Raw genomic sequence first — 19,679 nt, forward strand, 5'->3', positions numbered from 1 at the left:
GCATCAAAGCAAGCAGCACCAGCAACGAAAGCACTAGGGGCGGAGGCAAGGTTAGCACCTATTGTGGTTGAACCTGTTGAAGCACTCGTTGATCTACCAGCGGCAGACCATATATCTCTCAAATAGACAAAAAGGTACCCCCCTCCCCCTAGCATATAAGCCCATCATGATCTATGCACGCACAAGGTAGTAATCCATGTCCAAAGAACCACTCCTCTTTCCCCGCCTCCTGACTCATACGATCGCCATAGGGACGGAGTCACTCACTATTCATATGGTGAGGGATCTTTCCATTGGCATAATATGGACCCTTTCAATCGACAAATATGCTTAGGAATCGACCTACGTACATACCTTTCCATCGACCAGAAGGTGGTAGGGAAGGCTTCTACCTGTTATTGCAATGCCGGTACGCAGCCACTTTTTCTTTGCCGCAGTACAGGGGCGACGCAGCATTAAGAACGGTGGGGCGGCAGAACTTCGAATCGCCCTCTATAGGTCGTTGCACTCCTCGTGGTATTATATTAAGATCCAGTTAGCAGAACATTCCATCGAGGCCCTATACCCCTACATTGCTTCCTATCTCCGCGAACATAGGTGTTTCACGTTGTCAGGGAAGGAGGACTGCATATATGAAAGGTAGGTGGGAATATAAGGCGTGCCAATCAACGTTTTGATTTCCCTATCCACCCGAGCAACTATTCCATTGCGCCAGCGAACTTCTATATCCCCACCCCTGGGGTGGTGGGCCAAGGTGGCAGAAGAATTTGACCACTCCGCCCCTCTGGGAGTGGCAGTGATGGGTATTTGAGGAGTGTTTTTTTGTGAGGCTAGCCTTGAATATATTGTGCGGTGGGTGGGTAGGGAGCGGTACTTGATGAAGTGGTTGGTTGATCGCAGGCCCATTTACCGGTAGTTGATCCCCAACGTCTGTGGGCGGCCAGGTCTCTTCGCTGCGGAAGAACCGGTCGGGAGAGCCAATAAACCACCTCCCCTATCTATCAAGATCCCCACCCGAAGATGAAACAGGAGATGGAAACAACGCCATTTATTCCATTCCGAGACTACGATCAACGTATTCTTCCCCACATTCACAAGTACTATCTAAGGTTGTCCGCTGCATTCGAGAAGAGTTCCGGAATGGCCAACCCTGAACCCAGAACCGGGACGGGAATGGGCGTCTATAGATAGATAAGAAATGGCCGGTTACTCGCTGTCTAGTATAACCAAGCCTTACTGTGGATTAGATGAGCCTCGCCTAGATCAGATCTAGAGTGCAGTGCCTTGCATTTTGAGCGCGACTGACTATAGAATTCGTACAGATTCTATTGAACTAACGAGAATGTGGAGGGATCTTCCAGTCATTCTTTATATATGTAATAACAATTCGGTGTTCTAAGAATGCTGAAAACGTTCTTCCAGTCATTCTTTATATATGTCATTACGCTATCGAAGAATTGAGAAAAGAATCGATCAATCCGATACGAGTTGACAAGGTCAATCCTTCGACAACGCTTTAGTTCGACCAGTGATTCCAGTCATGAATGAGATCTATTATATATGTCATTATGCATTTCTTTCCTGGCCAACCAAGACAATGGGTCATAGAAGGGTTCGTCGATGGATAAGAACTGGTAATTACTTTCTCGGTCAGGAGAGCTTGAAATAATATACGGGGCATCGACGGCAAGTCATCGAGTCAAGTCATCGGCGGCAAGTCATCGGTTGAAGGATCTAACATGGTCCATTATCTCTTTTCACTTCGACTTGGTCACATGGTGATGCTCGTTATATATGATATTATACTTTTCCTATTTCGACTACGTTTTTCACTTCGACTAGAGCATTTGGGGAAACATGGTGTTTTCATTACATATGAGATTATGTCACAACTTGCCATTTCTCTTGGAGATCTCAATCAGCGTCAACCCGTCTTATACGTTATTTCGATTTTCAGTTTGACCAAATCAACCAAGAAAAGGAAGAAGTTTGTCATTGGGTAGGGTAGATTCGGTGTCACGCACGTTATATACGTAATTATGGCTGGCTTCCTTATTATTGAAGAGAAGTCAACTTTCCCTTCTTTCCAATATTGTGTGTGAGGAAAAAGAGAGAGAAGCCACCAGTAAGTGAAAGCCGTTCAGTCATAGTTTCTTATATACGTAATAATGCTTTATACCTTAACAAGCCGAATGAATAAGCGATTTCATATATTGTGAGGAAGACAATGAATGCGTTCGTGAGAAATGAACAGTTACCTTCCTTCAACCTCTCAATCTCTCCCTTTCGGTTCCTCACCTCTCACGACGGTTATCACCCATTGATCCCCCTTGAGAGAGCCTTAGAAAGACAGTTCCCATCCCTTACGGCTACCCACACGGCTCACCTTCGAATAGTGATGATATTTCTTCGCTTAACTCTCGACTATCACTTTCTATCAGTTAGTCAAAGAGAGAGAGAAAGGAGGAGGCAAGAGTCAGTAAAAAGGAAAAGAACCACCTTAACTGCTACTTGAACGATGCTCTTACCTTTTTTCAATGCTCAATGAATGACGACGTTGATGCAAAGGAGAAATTCTTTCTCTTCAAACCCCCACCCATGAACCAGCAAGCAAGCATCTTAAGGAAGCACCAATCCAACAACTCTTCTTAATAAGAAAGGAAAGGAAGGACGGCTCCTCCTCATATAAACCACAAACTCATCCCTACACGTTATAACGGATCCACCACCGACCTAAGATGTGCAGGCAGCAAGGAGAGATGCGGCAACAAGAAGATGCGGCACAAGGAGATGGCCGGCAACAAAGCCCCCCAAACAAATACGGTAAGACAGTAGGGAAGAACAAATACGGACATTGACCAGGTCACTTTTTCACCCAGGTCACTTACCTACTTCGATAATGGTTGTTCCCTTTCATGGGTTCCCTTTATAATGGTGGCCGTAATAACAAGCAAGCATGTCCGGCCGAACTGGTCTCGCCCGAACTAATCTCACCTATCTCATCATCCGCCCCTCCTTATTCTCGCCTCTATTCGCAGGCGTTCATTGCCGGAAGATAGGTCCTTACACCGGTAGGTGCGTGTGAGGGGTCCTGATTTGACACTTATGACTGCTTACCTTGGCTTACCTCGAAGGAAAGTGAGTTTGTCATTACCAGCCAGCCAATATATGTTCTTCGATTCCCATCTGCCTCATCTCATCAGAACCTACCTAATCTGAGTTTGTCTGAAAGAAAAGGGGAGTCTGTCTAAAAAGGTCCTTTAGGCCCTTTCCTTAAAGTACAGCAGCTATCTAGCACAATCCACTAAGACTTTGTCAAGGTCCCTATCTAGCAACACTAGTCTCCGTAGGTATCTAGCAACACTAGTCTCCGTAGGTGGGTGCAACCAGCCAGGTCTTACCTTATTTTATGCCTTACACTATGCTCATGAATACTTGCCCTTATGAAATGAAGGAAGGTATCAGTCGAGCACCTATTTGACTTACTTTTTGATCAGCTCCCTTGGCGGAGGTTTTGGATGCGTAAGCAGGCTCGACTGATAAGGAGAGGACATTCTCCCAACTAATTTGGCCATTTTAGGTTGGCGGAGGTTTTTTCAAGATTCCCCTCTCCTCTCCTTATCAGTCGAGCCCCCTAAAGGGTCCTTATCAGTCGAGTCACTAACGTACCTCTCCCGGTGGTCGAGCCTTAAAGCGCATCCCCAAAGGCGGTCCCCACCGACAGAAGAAGTGTTGACAGCCAGCCCTCGTTTTCGACCAGCTTCGAGTGATTTCGTCAAGCCTCGGGTTCAACCAGCAAGCGAGAACAGGCCCCTTGGTTCATCGACCAGCCTTTTGAATTGAGGGGAAGAAATCGATCTATCATTCATGGCATAATAACATATATAATATATGCATTCACGCTCTCTCGATCGAATAGGGTGAGGTACAACCGACTGGATCCACTCCCCGCGCTTTTCTCTGAACCGACTGGATCCACTCCCATGATGCGCTGGTAAGGATGCACTTCACTGATAAGGATGCACCTTACTGGTTAGGACCTTTAGGGTGCGTAAGCACGCTCGACTAATAAGGACCCTTTAGGGGGCTCGACTGATAAGGATGCGTAAGCAGGCTCGACTGTTAAGGAGAGGACCCTCACCATATGAATAGTGAGTGACTCCGTCCCTTTAGGGGGCTCGACCATTAGGGAGAGGAGAGGAGAGGTGCTCGACTGATAAGGATGCGTAAGCAGGCTCGACTGTTAAGGATGCGTAAGCAGGCTCGACCATAGGGAGAGGACCCTCACCATATGAATAGTGAGTGACTCCGTCCCTTATTCTTTTCATTTTCATTTGTTCTCTTCTTTCTTTGCATGGAAGAGCCGCGAGAGGCCGATCCATGACCAGAACCAGTAAATGATCCAGCAGCGGAGGTATAAGCAGCGGTTCAAACAGATTGAGTTCAAGCAGATCCAAATCCAGAAGTTGACCCAGCTCCATTTGATCTAGTCGAATAATCCGTTCCGCATTCAGTCGAAGAACCAGATAAGCAGCCTATTTACCCATAATCCATTGTAATTGACCAAGTAGCAGTAGGCCTAGTTAACCCAATGCTCAGCGGACCATCAAAAAGTGCAATTCCCATCGTCCAATCAATCAAAACTGGAATGCCCACCAGCGAACACCTACCAGATAATCACAAGTGCTACGCCGGGGAGACAAACCAACTAAGAAGGCGAGACGCGGGAATCTAAATTCTTAGCGTGACGCCGATCGGATGGACCTTTGCGAGAAAGCTCTTTGCTCTCCTATTTGATGGAACCGTACCGTTCGTTCAGAGTTTGTTCGTCAAAGCAGGGGGAAGTATTCAAGGTCGAGTCATTCTATTTCTTTTTCGGGCAAGCAGTAATCACGTAAGTAAGCGCGCCGGTTCTTATCCCATCCCAGCCAGTAAGATAAGCAAGGAAGCACGTGAAGTAATGAAATCCTTGCCCCCGGAGGGACAAGCGGCTTCGCACCTTCCGGTTTTTTCATTTCCAAAAAGCAAGCCATCAATTATCTCACGTATGGCGGCCTCACTTGGTGTCTCTCTTTTGTCGGGTGTCTTATTTGCCTTTGCTCCTTAGCTTAGCTCCCCGGCTACTCGGAAAGGATTAATGGTTCGGAACAATTTAAGACATGAAGATGCATTACCTACTATGCACCTGAGGATCATCAAAAGGACACAAGGTTTATTTCACGCTAGGAAGGCAGCAGTGCCTGTAAGCGAGGTTGGTGATGATGCTTGATAGTGATTGATTGATAGCCCGATCTTCCGAGATAGGCAGGTCCCACGAGATGGACAATTGAGGACTAAACAGGAGGCCTAAACACCCTACCAGCCAGACAGAGCAGCACCACCCGGATAACATAGACGACGACCTGTAGCAGCCAACATAACCTCACTTTTCCAATCATAGCCATACAGTCAGAGCCAGACTGACATACCCGATATATAGGGACCCTACAGGATTGTACGCGCAGAACACGAGGTTACTACCTCGACTGGTGGATGCTATGATGAAGCGTTACATATGTTGATTCACAATTCATCTTTTTCCATAGTCAAAACCTCTCCCTAGCGGTCGAGCCTGCTTGCGCATCCTCATCATTTTGATGGGTTCGATGAAACCCCACAAAAAACACCTCTACTAGGCTATGCTATGCGGGTATATAAAATGGAGATTTTATTTAGTTAGAATGCCATTTCAGGAAGTTTATATCTGATAGCCATGATTCCTTGCTTCTAGTAGGGGCAGCACTATTAGTAGGGTCAGCTGATGAGGTTGCACAACCGCATAGGGTAGGGGATATTATTGTGTTAATCAACTATACCATTTTCATGAGGTTTCTCTCTTATATATCTATGTGAACCAAATAATAGTGAACCAAATCAATCTATAGCTCTGTATTAGCACCCTAAGTGTACACCCACTTGGTTTGGCCCAGGCACAACAATCAATAAGGTGGAGTTGGATAAGTTCAAAAACTTCCTCTCCCTATATTGAGAGCCTGCTTGCGCATCCTCTCCTCTCCCTTTTGGTCGAGCACCTAAAGGTTCAATTTACTTATTGGGCTCTCAAATAAGTAACTAAAAAGCCTGCTTCCGCATTCAATTTACTTATTGGTTGGCCCCTCTCAAATAAGTAACCAAAGAGCAACTAAAGTTTCAATTTACTTATTGGGTGGGGGGGCATCGGAATGAGTGAGTGACTCCGTCCCTCTCCTTAACAGTCGAGCCTGCTTGCGCATCCTCTCCCTTGGGGTCGAGTACCTAAAGGTCCTTATCAGTCGAGCAACTAAAGTTCCTCATTTCATATTTTGCCATAGTCAAAACTGATTTTTGATGGGAAAGATGAATCCATCCCCATATTCATCCGGGCAAGAAAAATATCTTTTTTTTTATATACTAAACTATACATTTTATTTTGTTTCTATATGATAGCTAGTCAGTATTCCTTCTGATAAATCTAGTCCTTCTTAACTAAAAAAATATATAGCTCTGGTTTGTCTGAACTAAATCTATAGCTATGGTTTGTTTTATAGGAATGTTTGATAGGAAGGAGGTGAAAGCTGATATTATATCACATATCTACGTGAGACCCGCATCTCTACGTGTCACTTTTCCATTTAAACACCTAAATTCCCTAAGTACACAACTTGAATTGAAAATAACCAATAGGTTATATTGGTCAAAAATGGGATCAGCGACGAGGGTTTCCCTTCGTAGCTAGGCGAACCCAATCCCCGCCTGCCGGTATAGGCGATGGTTTAGGAGATGGAGGAAGATTGCTCAGTAGGTTAGTGAGAGTGCTTTCACCGAGTTGCATAGCCGGCTACTAGGGAGTGAGTGTAGCTGACTTCAATGGGGGCGATCTCCAGCTTTTCCGTACGCCTTGCTTGCTTGGCTTGGGGAGAGAGAATTGTATCCGTCACTCGACCGGAGAGGGAGAGGGCTATTAAGGAGATATGCTTTCAATCTCAGGAAATGCAGAAAATGTCTCTGTCTTTTTCATAGGCAAGTGGGGACCTCATGCATAGACGTAGATCCTGAATTATTGCTATTGGGTTGAGGCAGTTATGGAGTCACTCTGGAGGGTCGGTGCCTATTGTCCAGTTCACACAGGGTAAAGCGTTAGAGCTTTCCTGGGCAGGAGAATGTAAGAATGTGAAAGGCGTAATGTGTCCTGATAGTAAAGAGTGTGCTGATAGCAGCCGCCATCGCCGCCATCGAGAGGGGGAGGTGTGCAAGCAGGCTCGACCATGAGCCCCCCACCCAATAAGTAAATTGAACCTTTTAGACATTGTGTTTCATGAATGCCCAATATTCTGGGTCTTTCAAAAACACAATTGTAGCAGGCATTAACTGACAGGTAGGTCTATTCCTTGCAGTGTGTTCTAATTGATTCCAAGTATCGGCAAAGCTCAGCCATACCAATAGGGTAATACGTGGTACCCGATTCATTCAGTAAGCGGTGTTATGGAACGCTGGTGAATGCTATGCTGTATGAAGCCCGTACACTGATGCTCTCTCTACTCTATGTGAGTTACCCTTCCATCCGTCCGATGCAGTAAGTCTAAGAATGAGCAAGCATCATCCCATCCATATCCTGGCAATGCTGGCTGTCTGTCTTCATTCATCAATCGTATATGGGGGTTCAGTTCGGCCCGACAAGAGGCACGATAGTGCCGTACCCCCAATTCTTGCCTCAAGCAAGTGTATTCAATCAAAGGCCCATGCAATGAATGCTCTAAGTTCAGGTAATTGAAAACCAACTGGTATATAAGGTCAAGACGCTAGGTTGTTGGTATAGGTCCGAACATCAGTATTGGTGTAGGCTGGTAAGTTCAGTAAGTGCTCTGACCCAAGCTCGTACAATGCTCAAAGTTAAGGTCAGTGAACCGGTCTACATACCACTCCGTGCCTTTACCACTCTATGCTTACCACTTCATGCTTACCATTTTCTATTACTTCATTGATAAGGCCTTTTCATTAAGGCTTTTCATTCATGTTTATTACATATATAAGAGCCTAATGGAATGAGCATAGAAGATTGTTTAAGCAGGCATCAAAGATGGAACCATTATAACATAAATAAGGATCTGAATTATAAGCTCCTCATTAGAGATGGTTTTCTATCTGGGCGGAGGGCTAATTCCCCCTCCCTATGGGGATTCGGGGAAATTGATTTGCCCTTTCCCGCCGGAGCTCTAACTGGGCTATAAACCTGTCTCGCCAGAACTAACCGAGCCAATATAGGCCTAAGGGTCTTAATCCAAACCAGTAGATCCATCCCCTACCCATAAGGCCCCTATTCATAAGGCAAGTAATGGGGAGGTGAGTAATGGGGCAGTTACCCTAATCAATGATGATATGCACGAAATTAACAAGTCTCCGTAACACAAACTCTTTTCGGAGCAATTTCCTCTCCTTATCAGTCGAGCCCCCTGTCGGGTCCTTCATAAAGAACTCCGTAAGCTTGGAGCTATTTCTCTTTATCAAACCTCCGTAACTTCTCCGTAATTCTCCAAGTAGAATGGTAGAATGTTTCAAATATAGTGATGAGGGGGTTCATGGATGAATGGTAAACCGCCTGAAAGGCCATTTTAGCGCGTATTAAAGCCACTTTCTTATTTCTGTACCACTCTGTTATAATTGTTATTCTACGCGGTATATAAAGGTTTTATTCTGATTTAATGCATTCTACATCTTCCGATTCTATGTGTCCTATAAGGTTAGCTGGTCTATGTTCGCTTCTGAGTGAAGCCTATACCAATTCGTTGTTTCGGGTTTGAAACCTATACTTTGAAGCCTATACTACCATGGGGATCTCTTGAAGCCTATGCTATTATGTTGGAGATTTCATAGTATATTGCCTATACTGTGTAGATTGCCTATACTACGGGACTTCTTGAAGCCTATACTATGTGATCTCTTTAAGCCTACTCATTGTGCAGGTATAAAGTGTGCACTATGGGGACTTCTTTTAAGGGGACTTCTTTTCCGATTGTGTATATAAAGCCTATACTATGGGGGATTTATCCTATACCATGGGGACTTTATAGATCCATTCATTATTTGAGGTTTTAAAGCGTGTACTGTGAGATCTCCTAAACCATGGGACAATGCTCTGCCTTTTAGTTGTTAGTAGAAGACTGTAAGCTGTTAGTAGGATAGGCGTGATAACCCTATTAAAGGTATGGTAAGTAGGTGTACAGTAATTCTACTGGCTGGTAAAGAGGTATAGTCACTTTATAAAGATGACACAGTAGCTTTATTTATTAATTCTTTCTCTATCTATCTATCTATCTTCCTAGCTATAGGGGGCTGAGTATATAATAGAAAAGGATGCCCTTTCAAGGCCCTTTCTGTGATGTCATTTCTGTGATGTCATTTCAAGGCTTCGTTAAAGGATTCAAAGGTCCTTGCCTTTGGTTGAGCTAGGTCGTCGACGGGGGGCCTCGGGTGAGCCATCCTTCCTTCTAGCTAATGAGAGGGTTTATCAGGACTGGGTTGACTAGTTACCGCCTGCCTTTCAGGACCTTACCTGAGCGATCTCCTTGAGGGGAACATATATAGGAATAACCTTACTAAATTGAACCAGTAGTATTTACTATATATTCGTCCGCGGAAAATGCAAGAAACAGCTCCGAAAGGTACGTCATGTCATGTCCGGTTGTCACTTCATACGGATGATTAGAATCTCTATCACGAAACTCAAAAACTTTCACTCTCTATATGTAATGTATAAAAGTGGATATTTTATATAACCGATCTGCTGGAGTAAATGCGACTGGATATGGAACAGAGCGAAGGAAAGCTGAGGAGCCATAGCTATATTCCACTCGTTGGGATTGCCCTAGGAGTTGAGTAACCGTGTCTGCTGGTCCTGCTACGAGCGGAGATTCATGGGAGTTTATCCTTTTCCATGTGCTTTATGAGGGCATAAGAGTGGCCCCGGTCCATACATGAAGGACCTATAGGTGGTTCCCTCGGTAAGGTACGGATTCAGGGTGAAGTACGGGACGTGGCGGGCAGCGTATAGTCCAGTCCCGGGTATTGCAGCGTGAAGTCCAGGTTGGTCCCCCGACCTAAGGTGCACGCACTATGAAGGCAATTCGGCCCTGGTGTGACTCCAGGTGTTTTTGTCGTCGGACTGGACTAAGCTTATTGTAGCATCTCAGCCAGCAGTGGAGGTGGGAGCCACACCCGTAGCAGATTGGGATTTAGAATTCAACGTCAGGTCCAGATTATCCAGCTTATTATTAGGAGGCTCCGGATTATCATTCTGATTTCTTGGATCTAGATGGAGCGGCTCGTGTGTACGCGACCGACCGTACGTGGCATGGACTGAACCAGAACGGATCAGAAAATGCAAGATCGATCACGAAAGTGAATCATATATATAGAGCAACGAAGTGAAGAGCGGAGTGAAGCGCAGCGTGCCTCACTTTTCTTTTCTTTTCTTGCTGGAATACAGTCTTGGTCAGCCTCCTACAGGACTACCTTTCTTTTGGACAGCAACCGTCTTTAATAATTTCATCGAACTTACCTCTTGAATTGAGGAACTACCTACCTACAGCCAGCGGATATTGGATGGAATAGGAGCGGCTTGCTTGCTTGCTTGGGTGCGTGGGCTATTGATTGTTTTCCTTTCTGAAGACTCTTGGACTTTACTTATGTGCATGCTATACACCTGTTCTGTTTACCGGACTTTACCGCTTCACCTTACTTAGAATATGGATGGAGGAGGGATTGAGGGAGTGCTGCCAACCAATTGATTCAGCCAGGAATACTTTGTAGGTACGGCACTATTCGATTTCACTTTACCCAACCTTCACTTTTTGACACTCTTCTTACCCACCCCCAACTTACAGCCTAGGAAGGGAAGGGTTTCCATAGATATAGAGAGAGGGAGGAGGACCTTTTCAACGGACTTCCAGACGCCATTGCACAGGCTCACACTTGCTATTATTTTGTCTGAAGTTGGGTCTATTTTCCACCGTACCATACCCTTTACCTTGACAATATACCATTTAAAGGGACCCTTTTCTACCAGACCCTTGACTTACTGTCTTCACCCAACGAACGGAGTGCTGCCTTACCCAACAACAAACACTTGCCTTCAGCCAGGAAGAGGAGGGATACCCCCTACCTTGTTTACACACAACCACCCAACAGAATAACTAGACCTGCCCTATACCACTTGCTTCATGAATCACTTAGTGGGGACTGACTGCTAGAGACTTCTCTTTCCAGCCGGGATAAACCAACTTACCCTTACTTTTTCTATTACTGCCCACCACACAGACAGAACCACCATCACTAGATACACTGCGGAACCCTTCCTTAGATTAGCTTCGATGCAGCAGCATTGCACAGGTGTTAAATCAAATAGAAAGAAGAGCATTGGTGCATGGGCTTCAGATACAGCATGAACAGGACTTCGAGAAACTTCCTGCTTCAAGATTCCTACTTGGGGGTACCACTAGTACTACCGCTACGCCCCTGCCTACCGATACCTTTACTTAAGTGCATGCTATCCGCCTACCTTACTTTCTTACTACCTTCACCCTAGTCAATGGAGTGATGCCCTACCCATGACCTTCTCTTCTCAGGAACGGATGGATCAACCAACCTTAACCTTTCTTTCTTACTGCCCGCAATACCTCCTGACTCACCATAATACCTAGACCTTTCTCCATATACCACTTGCTCAATGAAAATTGCTTAGTCGGGAGGAGGGACTGCCCTTCTAACGATAACGAAGGAAGGTCCTTCATAGAAAATATCGTATACCAAGCAAAGATCTCATTAGAGAAGTAATTATGCTTGCTTGCCTTATGACTTGCCTTCAAGAAAAAGTCACGTCTGGTCTGGTGAGTTGTTAGACACAAAAGCTGTAAGAGCATTACTCGAGCAAGAGTCCGGAGCTTCTACTAGCAACAGACTACCACAAAAAGGAGTTCAGAAAGGAGAAGTGAAAATGGTGTCAGCTTCTAAGGTGAATCATACGCAAAAGCAAGCAACCTATGCTCAACCAGCTGTGACTCAGCCTTTTTCCTCATACCATCACAGGTACAACCGGTTTGGTTCCCCAAGCAAGCACAGTGGTACCAACAGCCGGAGAACAGCTTGTCGCAGCAAGGAGTGCGAAAGTTCGACCCTGTCACAACTTCTGCCGCAATTGAGAGCATTAAGGTCCATCCCTCCAAGGACAAGGCCTAATCCTTTACCAAGATGGTACAACTCGAGGTGTGAGTTTCATTCCGGCGGAGTTGGTCATGACACGGACAACTGCTACAATTTGAAACATCGGGTCCAGGACCTCATTGATCAAAAGCTCCTGATATTCCCGAGGACAAGCCTTATCCAAAATCCTCTTCCCATTCATGAAGTTGGAAGCAGTAGTACCACTCCTGCCGTCAACATGATGTTCTCTCTTCTATGCAATTAGAAGAGCGAAGCGAGTCAGTCTATTAATGAGTATGAATAGTAGGGGGTGCAGAGTGAACCTTCCTATTCCAACGGCGATGTAAAGAAATCTTCTTCACCAGAGACTCTCGCACCGGGATATGAGTTGAAAACAGCTCGTAGGGAGAGTAGTTAAGCTTGACCAGTAGTTGGTATGGCGGAGTGAAGGCTTAGCTTTGAAAGAAAATAAGATCTTGGACAGGAAAGGCTCAATCTAATCCGGGTATTCCCTATAGTAAGCAGTCTACTTTGCAGTAAAGAAGGGAGTCGGCTTACCGCGTATATCTTATCACTGAGTCTTGGGGTGAACCAAAGGCAAGGGAATGAAGACTCGGCTAAGCCGGGGATGAGTGAAAGCATTCTCATGAGTTGGATAGGAACGAAAGTCACTCTTCTGAGCCAAGGAAGGAAGAAAGAAGCTCGGCAAAGACTAAGCCGGATAGGAAAGATTCTTCAACCTCAACCGAATAAAGATCGGGATCAGAATCAGGAGAAAGAGAATAGGATATCCCGGATCGAAGGGAGATCCTCGACGTAAGCATTTAGTTCAGTATCAGCAAAAGCACCACCTAGTTCAGGAGCAGGAACTGAATCGGGATCAATATCAGGTTTAGTGGATCTTGCGGCAAAGACAAAGACAGAGAGGAACTCTTCTGAAAGAAGGTTTGTAGTTGACCCAATAGGTTTTTCAAAGATAGATTCAACCGAAACCGGGGAATCACCTGAGATAGAGGGGTTCACAACCTCAACAGATTCAACCGAAACCAGGGAATCGGCTGAGAGAGAATGCGCTGCGAGATCGGCTGCTCGACCGATAGGATAGGGACGCGGGGTAAAGCCCGGCAGGGTCACACTAGTCTTCTTCATGCGAGAGTTGAGAAAAGCTTTCCTAGATGCTGACACAACGTCCGAAGAAAGATGCTCCGAAGATGCTTTTAGATCTACATACATTGGTCGACTCACTATTCATATGGTGAGGACCCGGTAGGGGGCTCGACTAAAGGGAGAGGAAATAAGGAAGGTCCGGAGGGTCTTGCGCTTCCGAGTGCAAGGACCGCTACGAGTTGATAAGGTCAATCCTTCTGAAATGCATCTATTATATATGTCATTATGCATGAATGACTTGCGTTGCTCAATATTGCAAACCTCCGCCAAGGGAAAATGGCCAATCTCGTAGGGAGAATGTCCAAAACCTCCGCCAAGGGAGCTGATCAAAAAGTAAGTAAAAGTGAACTAAGTGCCGGTGGGGAAACAAGTCAAACTAGAAGGGAAAGATGTTCCTCTCCCCCTTGTCGAGAGTTCGATTCCTCACCAAAGTGCCGCGGGTGGGGGAACAAACAGATAAGTACGGTGATTGGATTCGAGAAAGCGTAATTACATATATAATATATGCATTCACGCTCTATCGATCGAATAATGAATTCGATAGCATAATTTCATATATAACCTGAAAGCTATAAGTGTATATGATGAAGCCTGTTGAGGATCATATGCAACAGACAGTAGATATACGATCTGTTTACCAAAGGCCTAGAACTAAACCTCAGCAGGGAGAGGGGATTAGGTTGAGCCGTTAGGGTCAGGGAGAGGGGCTAGGGCCTAGAGCCAGTATTCCGGGAGGGACTAGAACCAGGGAGAGGGGCGGGCTATGTGCAGTGAACAATTAGGTGATACGAACAGGTGCTGCTAATGAGGTGCTACAAACGAATATGTGTCACCAATAGGTTAGCGATGATACCATAACACCCAGATGCAGATACAACATGGCGTTATATACGTTGATATACTATTCGAGGATCCTAGTCAATTTATGGTTCAACATGAGAAAGGAGCATAGTGCTAAATATGGTCTCAATAACTGACGCCTAGCAATGCAATGGTATTTCTCATGAAAACCCATCTGCCAAGATCCATGGGCCTACATGAGGCATCCTATAAAAAGATGCAGAGACCACATCGCATTATAGACGTTGATTCCACTTCGTGTTAACTTCAGATTGAATCAATTTTCAAATGCCCGATCGATTATATATCTACCTCCTATACCTTGAGACCTGGAGACACAGCCCAACAAGTTATTGGTACGTTCACCTAAAGTTCCACAGTTCACCTGCCTGGACATACCACACACCTATATCAGGGCTGGCACCCATCGTTACACAGTTCACCTAAAGCCATAGTGGGACCTACCTGCTGATCTCGACCTTTCTTCTTCTCCCTTTCCTGCTTCGATCTTTACTGCTTCCTTCCGACTTCCTTCTGACAAGGTGCCTTCATCACTAACACAATCTGTTGGAGCTTCCACTAACACATCTGCCTTCTTCACTTGGAATCGTCTAGCCAAAGGGTCTAGCCTCAAAGCAATTCATCCGTGTAAAGTTCATCGTCTCCAGTTAGCAAGAGATAGACGGGCAGCAAGAGTTCGATCTAAGGTCTCCGGTTCGGTCGCAAGGTCGATGAAGGCAGGCAGGAAGCAGCACGTAAGTAAGCGCGCCCGTCGTTTGTTATTCTTCTCTTTATTAGCCCGTGCGCCCATTTCTTCTGCCAGCAGCCGCAGCAGTTCCAGGTCCTGTAGTTGTTCCAGTTCTTGCCTCCGTAGCTTATCCAGATCTTGCTCCTGCGGTTGCCTTTACAGATTGAAACCCACTTCACTAAATGTTCAGAATGGAATGGATGCGACCCCACCCCAGCGAATAAGCTTATTCCTCCGCTACTCGTGATATCATAATGGAGCCAACCATAAAGGCAAATAAATATGCATGCCTATTATTTATGGATGGGATAAAGTCTTGTTGGTCATCGATCGAATTTGGACTGCCCCTCTATCATACTCCATGTAATAATTCCTATAAATACTGATAACCCTGTAGCTGTTAATATATATACCCAGTCAGTTCGCATTAGATTACCCAGTCCGCTTTCAGTTCAATCCGCATTCTCCCATTCCGTTTCATCTGTATTCCCCAGTACGCTTTACCCAGTCCACCGTCACCCAGTCGATCGTCCAGTACATGTAAGCAAGGGGGATACCGCCCAGGACACGTATTGTCGAAGAAGGAAGGACGGACCAGTAAATGGATTTCATTTTATACTTTCACCCGGCGGGACTAAGATGGATGCCAGGGGTAGGGAGGTCTTCGAGCGAGATGAGTGGGCCAACGAACGGACGGATCCAGAATGAACCGAGAATTGTGTTTGTGTGGGGTGGTCACCAATTAGGAGTAGTAATTTATTAGTAGATTGACAGACAACATCTTTAAGGGGTGAGGCGGGGACGATAACAGCCAACATAGTTTGAGGTAAGGCGGTCCAACGGCTACGGCACTAGCATTCAGTTCAAGCCAGAAAACATACCGAGAGTGTTAGTGAGGTAACCAATACTTATTTTATTCTGATGCTGAGGATGGCCGGGAAGAGTGGCCAGAGGCGACGGAAGTTAAGGTCCCGGAGGGGCTTGCGCTTCCTAGTGCAAGGAAGAACTAGTGTGAGGTGGGCGGTGATTATGCACGGGTGTATATTCACGTATATAACGCTATCATTGCTTGTGCTCTAGGTGAACGGCAGGCAAATGTTACTAGATAGGAGGTGGTTCAAGCAGACACGCCACCTTATGTTCCAGCCATTCCAGCCATGAAAGAAAGACGTTCAGTTCAGTCTACGTGAAATCTATATACATTCAATCCATACCTCAGTTCATACCCGAGAGTGTTTGTGAGGTCACCGATTACCCTTACAACTGCTTATACACCCATGCAGCATGACGTGTTCCCACCGGACCTGTACGGATACACAGCCCTCGAACTCGACCCTCCACGGAGGAACCATAGCCCTTGAACTAGACCTCTAACCTATACCTCGAACTCACTTAACGCTACGGAACAACGCTATGTTTCTACCTCAACGGTATGGAATGAATTAATGAATGATGCGCGTTACATACGATGATTCGCTGGTTGAGGTTCATACGGCATTCTGACATAGCCCCACATAGCTGAGGAACCTTCAACACAGACCCGAGACAGTAGTATGCCTAGCAAGGGGGAAATAAAAAGTAAATTGATCGCTTGCTTTATGTTTATGTGTTGGAAAGAAGGGCTTACACTGAATGCACTAGAGAGATTATGGGAACATCCAACTTATGGGGCATTTTCACTGGTCGTGCTACCACTGATGGGGAGAGGTAGGTGGTTTTTTCACTGGACGGGAAAGGACTGGAAAGCAATGGATAATAACCACTGGAGAGGAGAGGAACCACTGGACTGAAGAGAGCCACTGGACTTAAGCACTGGAGAAGACGCAAATGACCTTGTTTTTACCTATGCCCGGGAGCATGCCTCATCATAACCTTATTAGGGAACCTGAGTCAAGAAGGATAGAAGAATGTCCACCCTGGAGGCTACTAAAATCGAAAATTGGATTGGAAACTCCTGCTGGTGGTTCTCGCTACGGATCTGCTTCCTCTCCCGCCATTAGTGCTTCATTTCTAATGATGGAATAATCGATTTGATTTGGAACGGGCTATAACCCTTATATTTAGAGGTATTACATTGCAACGATCAAGAAAGAACCTTAACCTGGCCTTGCTTACTCTGGTCACCCTTGCTCCTTTCGTGCGTTCGGATCTGGCCTTAGATGCTGCTGGTGTATCTGGTACTGAACTTAGTCTAGCTAGCTGCTTACCATGCTTTGCGACTGGCTATGGGTCTGGATCTCGCTCATAAAGGTTAGAATCTGGACCACGAGTATATGAATCATAATCTCGCTTACGAGGGTCTCACTCTATAAAGTAATAATCCCTATCACGATCAAGAACATAAGAATCTTACTCTCTAGCAATGGATGCTGCTGGATCTACCACTGCTCTTGGTGCCTCTCTCACTTCTAGCTCTCTAGGTGGAAAGTACGCTGGACAAGATGGTGGGTAAGCGACTCTACTAGCTTACTAGTTGTCCCAATGCTTAGCCCCGGACTGACTCAAAAGATGTGAAAACCTCCGGGGATTGGGGTGGGTGGGTAAATAGTGGCTATAATAGGACCTTTAGGTGCTCGACCATAAGCCCCCCCACCCAATAAGTAAATTGAGGGAAAGATGTGAAAACCTCCGCCAAGCTAAAATGGCCAAATTAGTAGGATGCGTAAGCATGCTCGACTGGCCGCCATCGAAATATGTGAAAACCTCCGGGGATTGGGGTGGGTGGGTAAATAGTGGCTATAATAGGACCTTTAGGTGCTCGACCATAAGGACCTTTAGGTGCTCGACCAAGAGGGAGAGGATGCGTAAGCAGGCTCGACTGTTAAGGCCGCCATCACCTTTAGGTGCTCGACCATAAGGACCTTTAGGTGCTCGACCAAGAGGGAGAGGATGCGTAAGCAGGCTCGACTGTTAAGGCCGCCATCACCTTTAGGTGCTCGACCAAGAGGGAGAGGATGCGTAAGCAGGCTCGACTGTTAAGGCCGCCATCACCTTTAGGTGCTCGACCATAGGACCTTTAGGTACTCGACCATAAGGACCTTTAGGTGCTCGACTGTTAAGGATGCGTAAGCAGGCTCGACCATAGGGAGAGGACCTTTAGGTACTCGACCCCAAGGACCTTTAGGTACTCGACCATAAGGACCGGAGGTACTCACTATTCATATGGTGAGGGCCGCCATCGAGAGGATGCGCAAGCAGGCTCGACTGTTAAGGCCGCCATCACCTTTAGGTACTCGACCATAAGGACCTTTAGGTACTCGACTGTTAAGGACCTTTAGGTGCTCGACCATAGGGAGAGGATGCGCAAGCAGGCTCGACTGTTAAGGCCGCCATCACCTTTAGGTACTCGACCCCAAGGGAGAGGATGCGTAAGCAGGCTCGACTGTTAAGGCCGCCATCACCTTTAGGTACTCGACCCCAAGGGAGAGGATGCGTAAGCAGGCTCGACTGTTAAGGACCTTTAGGTACTCGACCCCAAGGGAGAGGATGCGTAAGCAGGCTCGACCATAGGGAGAGGACCTTTAGGTACTCGACCATAAGGACCTTTAGGTGCTCGACTGTTAAGGACCTTTAGGTACTCGACCATAGGGAGAGGATGCGCAAGCAGGCTCGACTGTTAAGGAGAGGACCTTTAGGTACTCGACCCCAAGGGAGAGGATGCGCAAGCAGGCTCGACTGTTAAGGAGAGGACCTTTAGGGTGCGTAAGCACGCTCGACTAATAAGGAGAGGTACTCGACCATAAGGACCTTTAGGTACTCGACTGTTAAGGACCTTTAGGTACTCGACCCCAAGGGAGAGGATGCGCAAGCAGGCTCGACTGTTAAGGAGAGGACCTTTAGGTACTCGACCCCAAGGGAGAGGATGCGCAAGCAGGCTCGACTGTTAAGGCCGCCATCACCTTTAGGGTGCGTAAGCACGCTCGACTAATAAGGACCGGAGGCGCTCGACCATAGGACCTTTAGGTACTCGACTGTTAAGGCCGCCATCGAGAGGAGAGGGAGAGGAGAGGGAGAGGAGAGGGCCGCCATCGAGAGGATGCGTAAGCAGGCTCGACTGTTAAGGCCGCCATCACCTTTAGGTGCTCGACTGTTAAGGACCTTTAGGTGCTCGACCATAGGGAGAGGATGCGTAAGCAGGCTCGACCATAGGGCCGCCATCACCTTTAGGGTGCGTAAGCACGCTCGACTAATAAGGAGAGGTACTCGACCATAAGGGAGAGGAGAGGGCCGCCATCGAGAGGAGGGAAAGATGTGAAAACCTCCGCCAAGCTAAAATGGCCGAATTAGTAGGATGCGTAAGCAGGCTCGACCAACGGGAGAGGATGCGTAAGCAGGCTCGACCAACGGGAGAGGATGCGTAAGCAGGCTCGACCAACGGGAGAGGATGCGTAAGCAGGCTCGACCAACGGGAGAGGATGCGTAAGCAGGCTCGACCAACGGGCCGCCATCATGCCCCCGGCAGGGTGAGGAACGAACGCTCGACTAATAAGGATGCGTAAGCAGGCTCGACTGTTAAGGCCGCCATCACCTTTAGGTACTCGACCCCAAGGGAGAGGAGAGGGCCCTCACCATATGAATAGTGAGTGACCCCTAAGAAGTAAGGGCCCTTTTTTTGACTTATTTGCCCCCCCAAATTAAGTCAAAAAAAAATAAGTAAATTGAAAATTAGGAAAAGTGATCAAAAGCAAAGTTTAAGGTCAATTTTCAAATT

The 19,679-nt window shown here is 46.5% G+C and overlaps 1 long non-coding RNA gene across 6 annotated transcripts in view; it reads right to left on the reverse strand.

Annotated features, from left to right (window-relative positions):
• LOC149195802 (uncharacterized) overlaps positions 1 to 18,938 on the reverse strand; it is a 108,479-nt gene extending 89,541 nt beyond the window's left edge. For 3 of the 6 annotated variants that reach the window (XR_016254617.1, XR_016254618.1, XR_016254616.1), the window contains exons 1-2: positions 18,803 to 18,932; positions 17,830 to 18,062 (exon numbers count right to left, since the gene is read on the reverse strand). This is a non-coding gene — a long non-coding RNA (uncharacterized LOC149195802). Of the gene's footprint in view, positions 1 to 17,829; positions 18,087 to 18,597 lie in introns of all 6 variants that reach the window. The other 3 variants (XR_016254619.1, XR_016254620.1, XR_016254621.1) reach the window with 3 other exon arrangements.
• Positions 18,939 to 19,679: the final 741 nt, after the last annotated feature.

Source organism: Pinus tabuliformis, chromosome 2_2 (genome assembly GCF_031772625.1).
Source record: "Pinus tabuliformis cultivar Carrire ecotype Pingquan chromosome 2_2, CPIR1, whole genome shotgun sequence".
Lineage (NCBI taxonomy): Eukaryota > Viridiplantae > Streptophyta > Pinopsida > Pinales > Pinaceae > Pinus > Pinus tabuliformis.